Genomic DNA, 15,410 nt, shown 5'->3' with positions numbered 1-15,410 from the left:
TGCAAAATACACGCTCAGATCCGAAAGGAACCTGATATACACTTTGCACAAGAAAATCGCTCTAAATGCAACAGAACTGGCACAACAGCCGCTGCTCGCGCTCTTTTCCTCCGCTCTTGGGTAGATGTCTTTCCCCACATTACTCCAAATTCCACAAAGGAGCGTAATTGTGTAATTCACGATTCGACCACGACTAATAAACTTGGCTTAAGTTTTAAAACTTTCCCTCTAGCTGCCCGGTGATCCGTCGGGTGCGGGATGATGAAGCCAAACGCTGATTGGGTGAGCGCGCCTCTCAGTGTCCTTCTCCGTCGCCTCTTTCTTTCAGACCCTTGGGAGCTCAGTCTTACTTTCTATACAAATATTTATTTTTAGATCTTTTTTCTTCGCGGCCTGAATTGCTGCAAAAACTGATATTTGACTAGCAGGATCCCTTTCAACATTGAAAGCTACTCCGCGTCAGTACAGGAGCCTCGGCGCTGCAGGTACAGGAGACACAGACATCCATCCCTCTTGCTGACCGGGTCCCGTGAAACCAAACTGTAGCTCATACTTTTCACATCAGGACCGCCACAAACGTAAAAGCGCAGAAAGGTGAAATAAATAATAACATTGTTAACGCGTTCTTCAAAGACATTTAATTTCACCGTTGAAATTAGGTTCAAGCTCTTAACTCATGTAAATATTAAGAAGTGAGAATAAAAATGCTGCCCAACTGCCGTGACTCGGATTCGAACCGAGGTTGCTGCGGCCACAACGCAGAGTACTAACCACTATACGATCACAGCGAGTTACTTAGGCTCTGAGAAGACTACCCTGGTGTGGCTCTGATAGGCTGAAAAAAGGTCACAGTGTCCGTGGAGTGGATAGATATAGCGTTTGTTTAAAACCCATCTTTTCAAGTTAGATCAGGGTCTTTTCTTTGAGTAGCAGATCACAGCAAATATTTACCTCTCTGCTTCCAGTGACAAGACTCCCCATAAACCAAGAAGCCCAGACTTCTTAACAAGATCCACCACTCTGCCCTGCAAGTCTCAAGTGTTCTATGAGTGCTGGGGTCGGGGAAGTGAACACTGCAAAAACTTAATCCACGGCCGACCAAACTCCTCCAGGCCAGGAGGGGCACGGAACAGGCCCCCACATATTGTTGTTTTTTTCTTTTCTGGGTGTCTCTTCAGACACATTCAGCTGCTTGGTGCATACTGCTTTAGAGTTGCATTGTGTGGAATGAAGTGGCGTAAACTTGACTAGCAAACAATGGAGTGGTGATGAATGGAGGGTCATAGAAGGGAGTAGATTGAAGTGCAAAGAGTAGAGTGACGTAATGTGTCATAGAATACAGTGGAATATAATGAAGTGGTGTGCCTTGGCATGGCGTTGAATAGCATTGTGAGGAATGGAGTGGCATAGAGCAGAGTGGGGTAGAGAGGAGTGAGGTTGCATAGAATGGCATAGAGTAGCATAGAGTAAAGTAGTGTGGTGTAGAGTGGCATAGTGTGGTGTAGAGTGAAGTGGCATGGAATGGCATAGAGTCAGAGAACAGTGTGTCATGGAGAGGGGTGGCAAAGAATCAGGAGGAGTGGAGTCGGACTGCATGAAGTAGAGTGTTGTGGAGTTGAGTAGCATACAGTCGCGTTGCATGGAGTGACACTGTGGTGTAGAGAGGAGCAGAGTAAAAAGTGGCATAGAGTAGAAAGGCCTACAGGAGAGTAGTGTAGAGTGGCACAGCATAGAGTAGTGTGCAGTAGAGTGGCATAGAGTAGAGCGCATGTAGTGCCATTGAGTGATATTGTGTGAGATGGAGTGGAGTGGAGTACAGTGAAGTGGCATGGAATGAAGTAGTATAGAGTAGAGTGGGAGAGAGTAAAGTGGAGTGGCATAGAGTGATCTACAGTAGAGCGTAGTGGGATAGAGTGGAGTGGCATGGAGTGGAATGGAGAGGCACAGAGTAGGGTAGAGTGCAAAAGTGTGGAATGGCATGGAGTTGAGTGGAGTAGCATAGAGTAGAGTGGCATTCTGTGGGGTGGATTAGAGTGGCATGGAGTGGCATATAGTAGAGTGGAATAGAGCTTAGTGGTGGAGAGTACAATGGCTTAGAGTGGAGTATAGTAGCATGGAGTAGAGTAGCGTAGAGTAGAGAGGGGTGCAACGGAGTAGAGTGGCATAGAGTTGAGTGGTGTATAGTGGCGTAGAGTAGAATGGGATAAAATAAAGTGGCGTACAGTAGACTGGAGTAGAGTAGCATAGAGTGGAGAGGCATAGAGTGGAGAGGAGTAAAGTAGAGTGGAATTGTATAGAGTAGAGTTCAGTTGAGTATTCTAGAGTGATGTAGAGCAGAGTGGCATACAGTCACATAAAGTGGCATTCTATGAAGTAGGGTGGCGTAGAGAGGAATGAAGGGAAGTGACATAAAGTAGAGTAGAGTGGAGTGGAGTATAGGGGAATAGCAGAGAGTGACAGGGTGGAGTGGCATAGAATGGAGTAGCATAAAGTGGAGTGAAGTGGCGTATAGTGGAGTGGCATAGATTAGAGTGGCATAGAGTGGAGTGATAGAGTGGAACAATGTAGATTAGAGTGGAGTAGAACTGAGTAGAGTGGAGTGGTATAGAGTTGCACAGTGTAGAGTACAGTGGCACTGAGGGGAGTAGAGTATAGTCATGCAGAGGAATACAGTGTGAGAAAGTAACTAAAGTGTCAATAGAGACGGCGTTTAGGGTGAAAAATAAGCTGTATGCTTATCATGAATGTTGGAAAGCACATTGCACATCCAAGAATGATACGAAAACACTTTTAAAATATAAAAAATAGCGTACTGTAGAAAGACGAAAAGAACACATGTACTTGGTCCATCCTCCATGGAGGAATGAACACCGAAAGGAAGATTCAGTCTATGGGAGCTAAGCAATCGAAATATTGCAAATGTGAGTGACATAGAAAACAATTAATGGTAAGTAAGCTATGGGCGTGTGGTAAGCCCACTGAATTCTAAACAATATGTCTCACAGCACATTCACTGTGTACGCAAGACATAAAAAGGTGTGACTAAGAGAATTCTGAGATTTAGAGCTTGACAGTAATTCACAACCCAACCAAATTGAGCCCTATATAATAATTTACAACAGAGCCAAAGTACACCTTTTATACCCCCAATGGTGGAGGTAAGATATTCAGCAGACACGTGGTCTCCCAGTGCTAAAGGATTTTCGCTAGATATGAAGTGGGCGAAGTGCCCTGAAAACATTATAAAAGTAGGACACGTGCTATAAGCAGACATCACTTCCTTGGCAAGGCAGAAGAAAGGGCACTTCAGAGGGAAGAAATGAGAGGGCTGAGGAACAGACAGATAGCTCCCCTATGGGCAGAGGTGGCGGGAGCATGGAACACTCCTGACATGACTATGATGACGATGCAGATGGGCCTCTTAACTTGCGGAGTTAGGAGCACGACAAACACACCTCTCCTAGACCTCCCTGGAAGATCATACACTGGGGAGGGTTCCCCTGGGTCCCTTCCCCCCCCCCCCGGCTGGGCCCCATACAGCTGTAGACACACTCACACAATGCGTAGTTAGGTCTCGGTTTCTGGGCAAGTTGTTTGGCTTGCTTGTCATTTGTTGTAATAAGAGATGATGAGTACCTGACGTGCCAGAGCTGGAAATGGTGGGAACCGACCACCCTGCTCCATGGGCATACAGCACTGAACCGGAGACCCACAGGAGGCCCATGTGAGAAGGTAGCCTCTTTCTAGCCTTGTTACCCCCACTTTTGGCCTGTTTGTGAGTGTATGTCAGGGTGTTTGTCACTGTTTTCACTGTCTCACTGGGATCCTGATAGCCAGGCCTCAGTGCTCATAGTGAAAACACTATATTTTCAGTATGGTTGTTATGTGTCACTGGGATCCTGCTGGTCAGGACCCCAGTGCTCATAGGTTTGTGGCCTATATGTATGTGTCACTGGGACCCTGTCACACAGGGCCCCAGTGCTCATAGGTGGGCATGTATATGTTCCCTGTGTGGTGCCTAACTGTCTCACTGAGGCTCTGCTAACCAGAACCTCAGTGGTTATGCTCTCTCATTACTTTCAAATTGTCACTAACAGGCTAGTGACCATTTTTACCAATTTTCATTGGCTTACTGGAACACCCTTATAATTCCCTAGTATATGGTACTGAGGTACCCAGGGTATTGGGGTTCCAGAAGATCCCTATGGGCTGCAGCATTTCTTTTGCCACCCATAGGGAGCTCTGACAATTCTTACACAGGCCTGCCACTGCAGCCTGAGTGAAATAATGTCCACGTTATTTCACAGCCATTTTACACTGCACTTAAGTAACTTATAAGTCACCTATATGTCTAACCTTTACCTGGTAAAGGTTAGGTGCAAAGTTACTTAGTGTGTGGGCACCCTGGCACTAGCCAAGGTGCCCCCACATTGTTCAGAGCCAATTCACTGAACTTTGTGAGTGCGGGGACACCATTACACGCGTGCACTACATATAGGTCACTACCTATATGTAGCTTCACAATGGTAACTCCGAATATGGCCATGTAACATGTCTATGATCATGGAATTGCCCCCTCTATGCCATCCGGGCATAGTTGGCACAATCCCATGATCCCAGTGGTCTGTAGCACAGACCCTGGTACTGCCAAACTACCCTTCCTGGGGTTTCACTGCAGCTGCTGCTGCTGCCAACCCCTCAGACAGGCATCTGCCCTCCTGGGGTCCAGCCAGGCCTGGCCCAGGATGGCAGAACAAAGAACTTCCTCTGAGAGAGGGTGTGACACCCTCTCCCTTTGGAAAATGGTGTGAAGGCAGGGGAGGAGTAGCCTCCCCCAGCCTCTGGAAATGCTTTGTTGGGCACAGATGTGCCCAATTCTGCATAAGCCAGTCTACACCGGTTCAGGGACCCCTTAGCCCCTGCTCTGGCGCGAAACTGGACAAAGGAAAGGGGAGTGACCACTCCCCTGACCTGCACCTCCCCTGGGAGGTGTCCAGAGCTCCTCCAGTGTGCTCCAGACCTCTGCCATCTTGGAAACAGAGGTGCTGCTGGCACACTGGACTGCTCTGAGTGGCCAGTGCCACCAGGTGACGTCAGAGACTCCTGCTGATAGGCTCCTTCAGGTGTTAGTAGCCTTTCCTCTCTCCTAGGTAGCCAAACCCTCTTTTCTGGCTATTTAGGGTCTCTGTCTCTGGGGAAACTTTAGATAACGAATGCATGAGCTCAGCCGAGTTCCTCTGCATCTCCCTCTTCACCTTCTGATAAGGAATCGACCGCTGACCGCGCTGGAAGCCTGCAAACCTGCAACATAGTAGCAAAGACGACTACTGCAACTCTGTAACGCTGATCCTGCCGCCTTCTCTACTGTTTTCCTGCTTGTGCATGCTGTGGGGGTAGTCTGCCTCCTCTCTGCACCAGAAGCTCCGAAGAAATCTCCCGTGGGTCGACGGAATCTTCCCCCTGCAACCGCAGGCACCAAAAAGCTGCATCTCCGGTCCCTTGGGTCTCCTCTCAGCACGACGAGCAAGGTCCCTCGAATCCAGCGACACCGTCCAAGTGACCCCCACAGTCCAGTGACTCTTCAGCCCAAGTTTGGTGGAGGTAAGTCCTTGCCTCACCTCGCTGGGCTGCATTGCTGGGAACCGCGACTTTGCAAGCTTCTCCGGCCCCTGTGCACTTCCGGCGGAAATCCTTCGTGCACAGCCAAGCCTGGGTCCACGGCACTCTAACCTGCATTGCACGACTTTCTAAGTTGGTCTCCGGCGACGTGGGACTCCTTTGTGCAACTTCGGCGAGCACCGTTTCACGCATCCTCGTAGTGCCTGTTTCTGGCACTTCTCCGGGTGCTACCTGCTTCAGTGAGGGCTCCTTGTCTTGCTCGACGTCCCCTCTCTCTGCAGGTCCAATTTGCGACCTCCTGGTCCCTCCTGGGCCCCAGCAGCGTCCAAAAACGCCAAACGCACGATTTGCGTGTAGCAAGGCTTGTTGGCGTCCATCCGGCGGGAAAACACTTCTGCACGACTCTCCAAGGCGTGGGGGATCCATCCTCCAAAGGGGAAGTCTCTAGCCCTTGTCGTTCCTGCAGTATTCACAGTTCTTCAGCCTAGTAAGAGCTTCTTTGCACCAACCGCTGGCATTTCTTGGGCATCTGCCCATCTCCGAGCTGCTTGTGACTTTTGGACTTGGTCCCCTTGTTCCACAGGTACCTTCAGACAGGAATCCATCGTTGTTGCATTGCTGATTTGTGTTTTCCTTGCATTCTCCCTCTAACACGACTATTTTGTCCTTAGGGGAACTTTAGTGCACTTTGCACTCACTTTTCAGGGTCTTGGGGAGGGTTATTTTTCTAACTCTCACTATTTTCTAATAGTCCCAGCGACCCTCTACAAGGTCACATAGGTTTGGGGTCCATTCGTGGTTCGCATTCCACTTCTGGAGTATATGGTTTGTGTTGCCCCTATCCCTATGTTTCCCCATTGCATCCTATTGTAACTATACATTGTTTGCACTGTTTTCTAAGACTATACTGCATATTTTTGCTATTGTGTATATATATCTTGTGTATATTTCCTATCCTCTCACTGAGGGTACACTCTAAGATACTTTGGCATATTGTCATAAAAATAAAGTACCTTTATTTTTAGTATAACTGTGTATTGTGTTTTCTTATGATATTGTGCATATGACACTAAGTGGTACTGTAGTAGCTTCACACGTCTCCTAGTTCAGCCTGAGCTGCTTTGCTAAGCTACCATTATCTATCAGCCTAAGCTGCTAGACACCCTATACACTAATAAGGGATAACTGGGCCTGGTGCAAGGTGCAAGTACCCCTTGGTACTCACTACAAGCCAGTCCAGCCTCCTACATTGGTTGTGCAGTGGTGGGATAAGTGCTTTGAGACTACTTACCACTCTTGTCATTGTACTTTTCATAAGAGAAAAATATACAAAACAAGGTCAGTGTATATACACATAGCCAAAAAGTTTTGCATTTCCTCTTTTCACTCTTTTCTAAGTGCTGAAAAGTACTTCTAAACTTTCAAAAAGTTCTTAAAAGTTTAAAAAGTTTTTTTCTGTCTTTCCAAAAAGTTCTGAAAACTTTTTTCTCTTTGTCTATCACTTTAACTCTCTCTAAAAAATGTCTGGCACAGGCCAAAAAGTTGAACTGTCCAAACTTGCATATGATCACCTTAGCTGGAAAGGAGCAAGGAGTCTCTGCATAGAGAGAGGTTTGAGTGTAGGGAAGAATCCTTCTTTAGAACTGTTAATTAATATGCTTAGAGTACAAGATAAGGCCATAAGTGCCCAATCTGTAGAAAAAGTAGCTAATGGTTCTCAATCTGATCCAGGGACTCCCCCAGGAAAAGGTTCAGGAAAGAAACTTCTCAGCCTGCCCATTACTAGACAGTCTAGCATAGTTGGTACAGAGGTTGAATCACATCATACTGATGATGTGCTCTCACATTATACTGGTAGCCAAGCTGTTAGGGTGCCCTCTGTAAGGGGCAGGTCTCCTTCTGTTCATTCCCATCATACCTCTGTATCTAGAAATGTCCCTCCCACCCACCCTGATGACAGATTGTTAGAAAGGGAGCTCAATAGATTGAGAGTGGAACAAACCAGACTGAAGCTCAAGAAGCAACAGCTGGATTTGGATAGACAGTCTTTAGAAGTAGAGAGGGAAAGACAGAAGTTGGGTTTAGAAACCCATGGTGGCAGCAGCAGTATTCCCCATAGTCATCCTGCAAAAGAGCATGATTCCAGGAATCTGCATAAGATAGTTCCCCCTTATAAGGAGGGGGATGACATTAACAAGTGGTTTGCTGCACTTGAGAGGGCCTGTGTTGTACAGGATGTCCCTCAAAAGCAGTGGGCTGCTATCCTATGGCTATCATTTAGTGGAAAAGGTAGGGATAGGCTCCTTACTGTGAAAGAAAATGATGCCAATAATTTTACAGTTCTTAAGAATGCACTCCTGGATGGTTATGGCTTAACCACTGAACAGTACAGGATAAAGTTCAGAGAGACCAAAAAGGAGTCTTCACAAGACTGGGTTGATTTCATTGACCATTCAGTGAAGGCCTTGGAGGGGTGGTTACATGGCAGTAAAGTTACTGATTATGAAAGCCTGTATAACACAATCCTGAGAGAGCATATACTTAATAATTGTGTGTCTGATTTGTTGCACCAGTACCTGGTAGACTCTGATCTGACATCTCCCCAAGAATTGGGAAAGAAGGCAGACAAATGGGTCAGAACAAGGGTGAACAGAAAAGTTCATACAGGGGGTGACAAAGATGGCAATAAGAAGAAAGATGGTGAAAAATCTCAAGATAAGCATGGGGATAAGGGTAAAACCAAAGATCCCACTTCAAATCTTAAACACTCTTCAGAGGGTGGGGATAAAACAAATTCTTCCTCTTCTTCCCAACCTGCACACATTAAAAAGCCTTGGTGCTTTGTGTGTAAAAACAGAGGCCATAGGCCAGGGGATAAGTCCTGTCCAGGTAAACCCCCTGAGCCTACCACCACTAATACATCAAGCTCTAGTGCCCCTAGCAGTAGTGGTACTAGTGGTGGGACTGCTGGCAACAGTCAAGGAAAGGGTGTAGTTGGGTTCACTTATGGGTCCATAGTGGAAACTGATGTAATCAGTCCCAAGACAGTTTCTGTCACACCTAGTGGCATTGGCCTTGCCACACTGGCTGCTTGTCCCCTTACAATGGATAAGTACAGGCAGACAGTTTCAATAAATGGTGTTGAGGCCTTGGCCTACAGGGACACAGGTGCCAGTTTCACTTTGGTGACTGAAAACCTAGTGGCTCCTGATCAACACATCATTGGACAACAGTATAAGATTATTGATGTCCATAACTCCACTAAGTTTCTTCCCTTAGCTATAATTCAGTTTAGTTGGGGTGGAGTTACTGGCCCTAAGCAGGTGGTGGTATCACCTAGCTTACCTGTAGACTGTCTCTTAGGTAATGACCTAGAGGCCTCAGGTTGGGCTGATGTAGAGTTTTATGCCCATGCAGCCATGCTGGGCATCCCTGAGGAATTGTTCCCTCTCATTTCAAGTGAAATGAAAAAGCAAAGGAGAGAAGGCCTGAAAACTCAGGATCCCTCTCCATCAACAGGTAAAAAGGGTATCACAGTATCCCCTAACCACCCTACCATTCAGGATACTATTCCTGTGGTGGGAGAAACCTCTCCTAGGGTGGCACCTGTTCCAAGGGAATCATCAGCTGGCAAAGCTGGACTCCCTGAGGTGGAAGTACCTCTCTGTGGGATAACTAACATTGGTGAGAAAAACAGCACCATTTTAGTTAACATGGAGCATCCCTCCAACCCTCCCAGAGAAACTTTAGTGCAGGAACCCTGCACTACCTCACAACACTTAGGACAGCATCCCTGCCCTAGTGTGGAGCTCATAGGACAGCATCCCTGCCCTGCTCCAACTCAAGAGAAACAGCATCCCTGTTCTCTCTTCCAGCCAGATGGACAAAGTTTTTGCCCAGCTATGGCTTTTCTGAGACAGCATCCCTGTCTGGCATTTCCATCACTACAAATAGGTTCAGTGGACAATTCCCACTGCTCTAAACTAAAACTTACTGATAGAAACTCTGAAAATACATCTTCACATTGTTGCTTAGCTAAAAAACTTCAAACAGGGTGGTTTACATCCCCACAGGGAAGTAACCATACAGTGGATGATAAAGGGAGTAACCAATCTATTGCAGAGCTACTCTCTACTTATCACCACTTAGACAATAAAGTCTCAACTGGCCAAGGTTAGCCTTATTGTCCTTCGTTTGGGGGGGGGTTGTGTGAGAAGGTAGCCTCTTTCTAGCCTTGTTACCCCCACTTTTGGCCTGTTTGTGAGTGTATGTCAGGGTGTTTGTCACTGTTTTCACTGTCTCACTGGGATCCTGATAGCCAGGCCTCAGTGCTCATAGTGAAAACACTATATTTTCAGTATGGTTGTTATGTGTCACTGGGATCCTGCTGGTCAGGACCCCAGTGCTCATAGGTTTGTGGCCTATATGTATGTGTCACTGGGACCCTGTCACACAGGGCCCCAGTGCTCATAGGTGGGCATGTATATGTTCCCTGTGTGGTGCCTAACTGTCTCACTGAGGCTCTGCTAACCAGAACCTCAGTGGTTATGCTCTCTCATTACTTTCAAATTGTCACTAACAGGCTAGTGACCATTTTTACCAATTTTCATTGGCTTACTGGAACACCCTTATAATTCCCTAGTATATGGTACTGAGGTACCCAGGGTATTGGGGTTCCAGAAGATCCCTATGGGCTGCAGCATTTCTTTTGCCACCCATAGGGAGCTCTGACAATTCTTACACAGGCCTGCCACTGCAGCCTGAGTGAAATAATGTCCACGTTATTTCACAGCCATTTTACACTGCACTTAAGTAACTTATAAGTCACCTATATGTCTAACCTTTACCTGGTAAAGGTTAGGTGCAAAGTTACTTAGTGTGTGGGCACCCTGGCACTAGCCAAGGTGCCCCCACATTGTTCAGAGCCAATTCACTGAACTTTGTGAGTGCGGGGACACCATTACACGCGTGCACTACATATAGGTCACTACCTATATGTAGCTTCACAATGGTAACTCCGAATATGGCCATGTAACATGTCTATGATCATGGAATTGCCCCCTCTATGCCATCCGGGCATAGTTGGCACAATCCCATGATCCCAGTGGTCTGTAGCACAGACCCTGGTACTGCCAAACTACCCTTCCTGGGGTTTCACTGCAGCTGCTGCTGCTGCCAACCCCTCAGACAGGCATCTGCCCTCCTGGGGTCCAGCCAGGCCTGGCCCAGGATGGCAGAACAAAGAACTTCCTCTGAGAGAGGGTGTGACACCCTCTCCCTTTGGAAAATGGTGTGAAGGCAGGGGAGGAGTAGCCTCCCCCAGCCTCTGGAAATGCTTTGTTGGGCACAGATGTGCCCAATTCTGCATAAGCCAGTCTACACCGGTTCAGGGACCCCTTAGCCCCTGCTCTGGCGCGAAACTGGACAAAGGAAAGGGGAGTGACCACTCCCCTGACCTGCACCTCCCCTGGGAGGTGTCCAGAGCTCCTCCAGTGTGCTCCAGACCTCTGCCATCTTGGAAACAGAGGTGCTGCTGGCACACTGGACTGCTCTGAGTGGCCAGTGCCACCAGGTGACGTCAGAGACTCCTGCTGATAGGCTCCTTCAGGTGTTAGTAGCCTTTCCTCTCTCCTAGGTAGCCAAACCCTCTTTTCTGGCTATTTAGGGTCTCTGTCTCTGGGGAAACTTTAGATAACGAATGCATGAGCTCAGCCGAGTTCCTCTGCATCTCCCTCTTCACCTTCTGATAAGGAATCGACCGCTGACCGCGCTGGAAGCCTGCAAACCTGCAACATAGTAGCAAAGACGACTACTGCAACTCTGTAACGCTGATCCTGCCGCCTTCTCTACTGTTTTCCTGCTTGTGCATGCTGTGGGGGTAGTCTGCCTCCTCTCTGCACCAGAAGCTCCGAAGAAATCTCCCGTGGGTCGACGGAATCTTCCCCCTGCAACCGCAGGCACCAAAAAGCTGCATCTCCGGTCCCTTGGGTCTCCTCTCAGCACGACGAGCAAGGTCCCTCGAATCCAGCGACACCGTCCAAGTGACCCCCACAGTCCAGTGACTCTTCAGCCCAAGTTTGGTGGAGGTAAGTCCTTGCCTCACCTCGCTGGGCTGCATTGCTGGGAACCGCGACTTTGCAAGCTTCTCCGGCCCCTGTGCACTTCCGGCGGAAATCCTTCGTGCACAGCCAAGCCTGGGTCCACGGCACTCTAACCTGCATTGCACGACTTTCTAAGTTGGTCTCCGGCGACGTGGGACTCCTTTGTGCAACTTCGGCGAGCACCGTTTCACGCATCCTCGTAGTGCCTGTTTCTGGCACTTCTCCGGGTGCTACCTGCTTCAGTGAGGGCTCCTTGTCTTGCTCGACGTCCCCTCTCTCTGCAGGTCCAATTTGCGACCTCCTGGTCCCTCCTGGGCCCCAGCAGCGTCCAAAAACGCCAAACGCACGATTTGCGTGTAGCAAGGCTTGTTGGCGTCCATCCGGCGGGAAAACACTTCTGCACGACTCTCCAAGGCGTGGGGGATCCATCCTCCAAAGGGGAAGTCTCTAGCCCTTGTCGTTCCTGCAGTATTCACAGTTCTTCAGCCTAGTAAGAGCTTCTTTGCACCAACCGCTGGCATTTCTTGGGCATCTGCCCATCTCCGAGCTGCTTGTGACTTTTGGACTTGGTCCCCTTGTTCCACAGGTACCTTCAGACAGGAATCCATCGTTGTTGCATTGCTGATTTGTGTTTTCCTTGCATTCTCCCTCTAACACGACTATTTTGTCCTTAGGGGAACTTTAGTGCACTTTGCACTCACTTTTCAGGGTCTTGGGGAGGGTTATTTTTCTAACTCTCACTATTTTCTAATAGTCCCAGCGACCCTCTACAAGGTCACATAGGTTTGGGGTCCATTCGTGGTTCGCATTCCACTTCTGGAGTATATGGTTTGTGTTGCCCCTATCCCTATGTTTCCCCATTGCATCCTATTGTAACTATACATTGTTTGCACTGTTTTCTAAGACTATACTGCATATTTTTGCTATTGTGTATATATATCTTGTGTATATTTCCTATCCTCTCACTGAGGGTACACTCTAAGATACTTTGGCATATTGTCATAAAAATAAAGTACCTTTATTTTTAGTATAACTGTGTATTGTGTTTTCTTATGATATTGTGCATATGACACTAAGTGGTACTGTAGTAGCTTCACACGTCTCCTAGTTCAGCCTGAGCTGCTTTGCTAAGCTACCATTATCTATCAGCCTAAGCTGCTAGACACCCTATACACTAATAAGGGATAACTGGGCCTGGTGCAAGGTGCAAGTACCCCTTGGTACTCACTACAAGCCAGTCCAGCCTCCTACAGCCCACACTACAGATCACAAGCCTGCTTACAGATTTATGCAAGGAACAGCCCTCAGCGTGGTGGTAACATAATATAATAGCAGTAATGGGTAGTTGTTCAAAAGTTGTCATGGAAAGGAGATTCATACAGCTCTGCAACCTGTTACAATCCTGTGAATAATATGTACCATCTGAAATACCAATAAATAAAAAAAATACAAAATCTACTGCACAACTTAGGGTAAGGCTGGTGTTGTAGTGGTAGGTCTGAGGCCCTAGGAGAGCTGGAGACCCCACAGAGCTACAGCAGCTCAGAAGTCCACTTGGGCTTCATCAGGGACCCGTTTTGTGACTTGAAAACCCATTAATGCAACAATAAAGGGATGAAGTAAATGTCATCAACATTGCATAAACTGGTGTTCTTTGCAGTTTTTTTTAATAAATAACAGCGCCTGGAAGCCCTTCTGACTGTGAAGGTTTGTTTAACAAATAGTGTTGTAACAACATAAAAGAGGGGGAACTGTAAGACAGTTGCACAGATAGAAGGACGGATAGAAGGTTAAACAGATCGTCATAAATAAGCCACATGCACCGAAGCATCTGTACAGGTTTGTAGACAGAAAGGCAGGTATGTAGCTGTTAGTAAATCATGGATGAGATATAATCAGCTTCACAGAAACCGCTGTAAATCACACGCGCCTGCTTTAGAAATAACCACGCCACAAAGACCTTGGTAGTCAGCATGTAGGCTTTAAAGTGTTAACATAAACAGAGATGGGCAGAAATAGGCAGTAAGGCACATACCCAGATTGAAATAGAAAGGTAAATAGAAAGCACATCTAGTAATAGACGTGGACCGATAAGTATATAGAGAAGCAGCTGTTGGTACGAAAATGGGATCACATATGATCAACTTTGTGTGGACTGTCAGGATTTGAAAACGGTTGCTTCATACCAAAAAAAACCATAGCGCCAAGATGTCCTCCTCAATGTCCCTATGAGCGTTATAGTGTTAACAAAGCATACAGCCAGGCATCAACACTCTGTTAGACAGGTTCACAGTCACGCACAGGTAGGTGAGCAGATAGATAAGCAGGCACACGGGCAAAAAGATGGATGGACAGATGAATGGATCAATGGATGGACGGACCTCTCTGTTAAACATGAGTCAAATGTAGGGATGGACGTAACCAGTGTAACTCACTGCAGTGTAATTACGCGAAATTACAGCAACATCATGCGAGGTTGTACAGAATTACACAAGGCTATTTTCCTGGTGCAAAATACACGCTCAGATCCGAAAGGAACCTGATATACACTTTGCACAAGAAAATCGCTCTAAATGCAACAGAACTGGCACAACAGCCGCTGCTCGCGCTCTTTTCCTCCGCTCTTGGGTAGATCTCTTTCCCCACATTACTCCAAATTCCACAAAGGAGCGTATTTGTGTAATTCACGATTCGACCACGACTAATAAACTTGGCTTAAGTTTTAAAACTTTCCCTCTAGCTGCCCGGTGATCCGTCGGGTGCGGGATGATGAAGCCAAACGCTGATTGGGTGAGTGCGCCTCTCAGTGTCCTTCTCCGTCGCCTCTTTCTTTCAGACCCTTGGGAGCTCAGTCTTACTTTCTATACAAATATTTATTTTTAGACCTTTTTTCTTCGCGGCTTGAATTGCTGCAAAAACTGATATTTGACTAGCAGGATCCCTTTCAACATTGAAAGCTACTCCGCGTCAGTACAGGAGCCTCGGCGCTGCAGGTACAGGAGACACAGACATCCATCCCTCTTGCTGACCGGGTCCCGTGAAACCAAACTGTAGCTCATACTTTTCACATCAGGACCGCCACAAACGTAAAAGCGCAGAAAGGTGAAATAAATAATAACATTGTTAACGCGTTCTTCAAAGACATTTAATTTCACCGTTGAAATTAGGTTCAAGCTCTTAACTCATGTAAATATTAAGAAGTGAGAATAAAAATGCTGCTCAACTGCTGTGACATTGCCACGACTCGGATTCGAACCGAGGTTGCTGCGGCCACAACGCAGAGTACTAACCACTATACGATCATGGCGAGCTACTTGGGCTCTGAAAAGGCTACCCTGGTGTGGCTCTGATAGGCTTAAAAAAGGTCACAGTGTCCGTGGAGTGGATAGATTTAGCGTTTGTTTAAAACCCATCTTTTCAAGTTAGATCAGGGTCTTTTCTTTGAGTAGCAGATCACAGCAAATATTTACCTCTCTGCTTCCAGTGACAAGACTCCCCATAAACCAAGAAGCCCAGACTTCTTAACAAGATCCACCACTCTGCCCTGCAAGTCTCAAGTGTTCTATGAGTGCTGGGGTCGGGGAAGTGAACACTGCAAAAACTTAATCCACGGCCGACCAAACTCCTCCAGGCCAGGAGGGGCTCGGAACAGGCCCCCACATATTGTTGTTTTTTTCTTTTCTGGGTGTC

At 47.2% G+C, this 15,410-nt stretch overlaps 2 non-coding genes across 2 annotated transcripts; both read right to left on the bottom strand.

The window, feature by feature from the left end:
• Positions 1-716: 716 nt before the first annotated feature.
• On the bottom strand, positions 717-788 carry TRNAH-GUG (transfer RNA histidin (anticodon GUG)). Its single transcript has one exon. It is a non-coding gene; the product is annotated as a tRNA-His (tRNA).
• A 14,167-nt stretch (positions 789-14,955) lies between these two features.
• Positions 14,956-15,027, bottom strand: TRNAH-GUG (transfer RNA histidin (anticodon GUG)). The gene has a single exon. It is a non-coding gene; the product is annotated as a tRNA-His (tRNA).
• Positions 15,028-15,410: the final 383 nt, after the last annotated feature.

Source organism: Pleurodeles waltl, chromosome 12 (assembly GCF_031143425.1).
Source record: "Pleurodeles waltl isolate 20211129_DDA chromosome 12, aPleWal1.hap1.20221129, whole genome shotgun sequence".
Classification (NCBI taxonomy): Eukaryota; Metazoa; Chordata; class Amphibia; order Caudata; family Salamandridae; genus Pleurodeles; species Pleurodeles waltl.
This window is presented reverse-complemented; position numbering and strand designations above follow the sequence as displayed.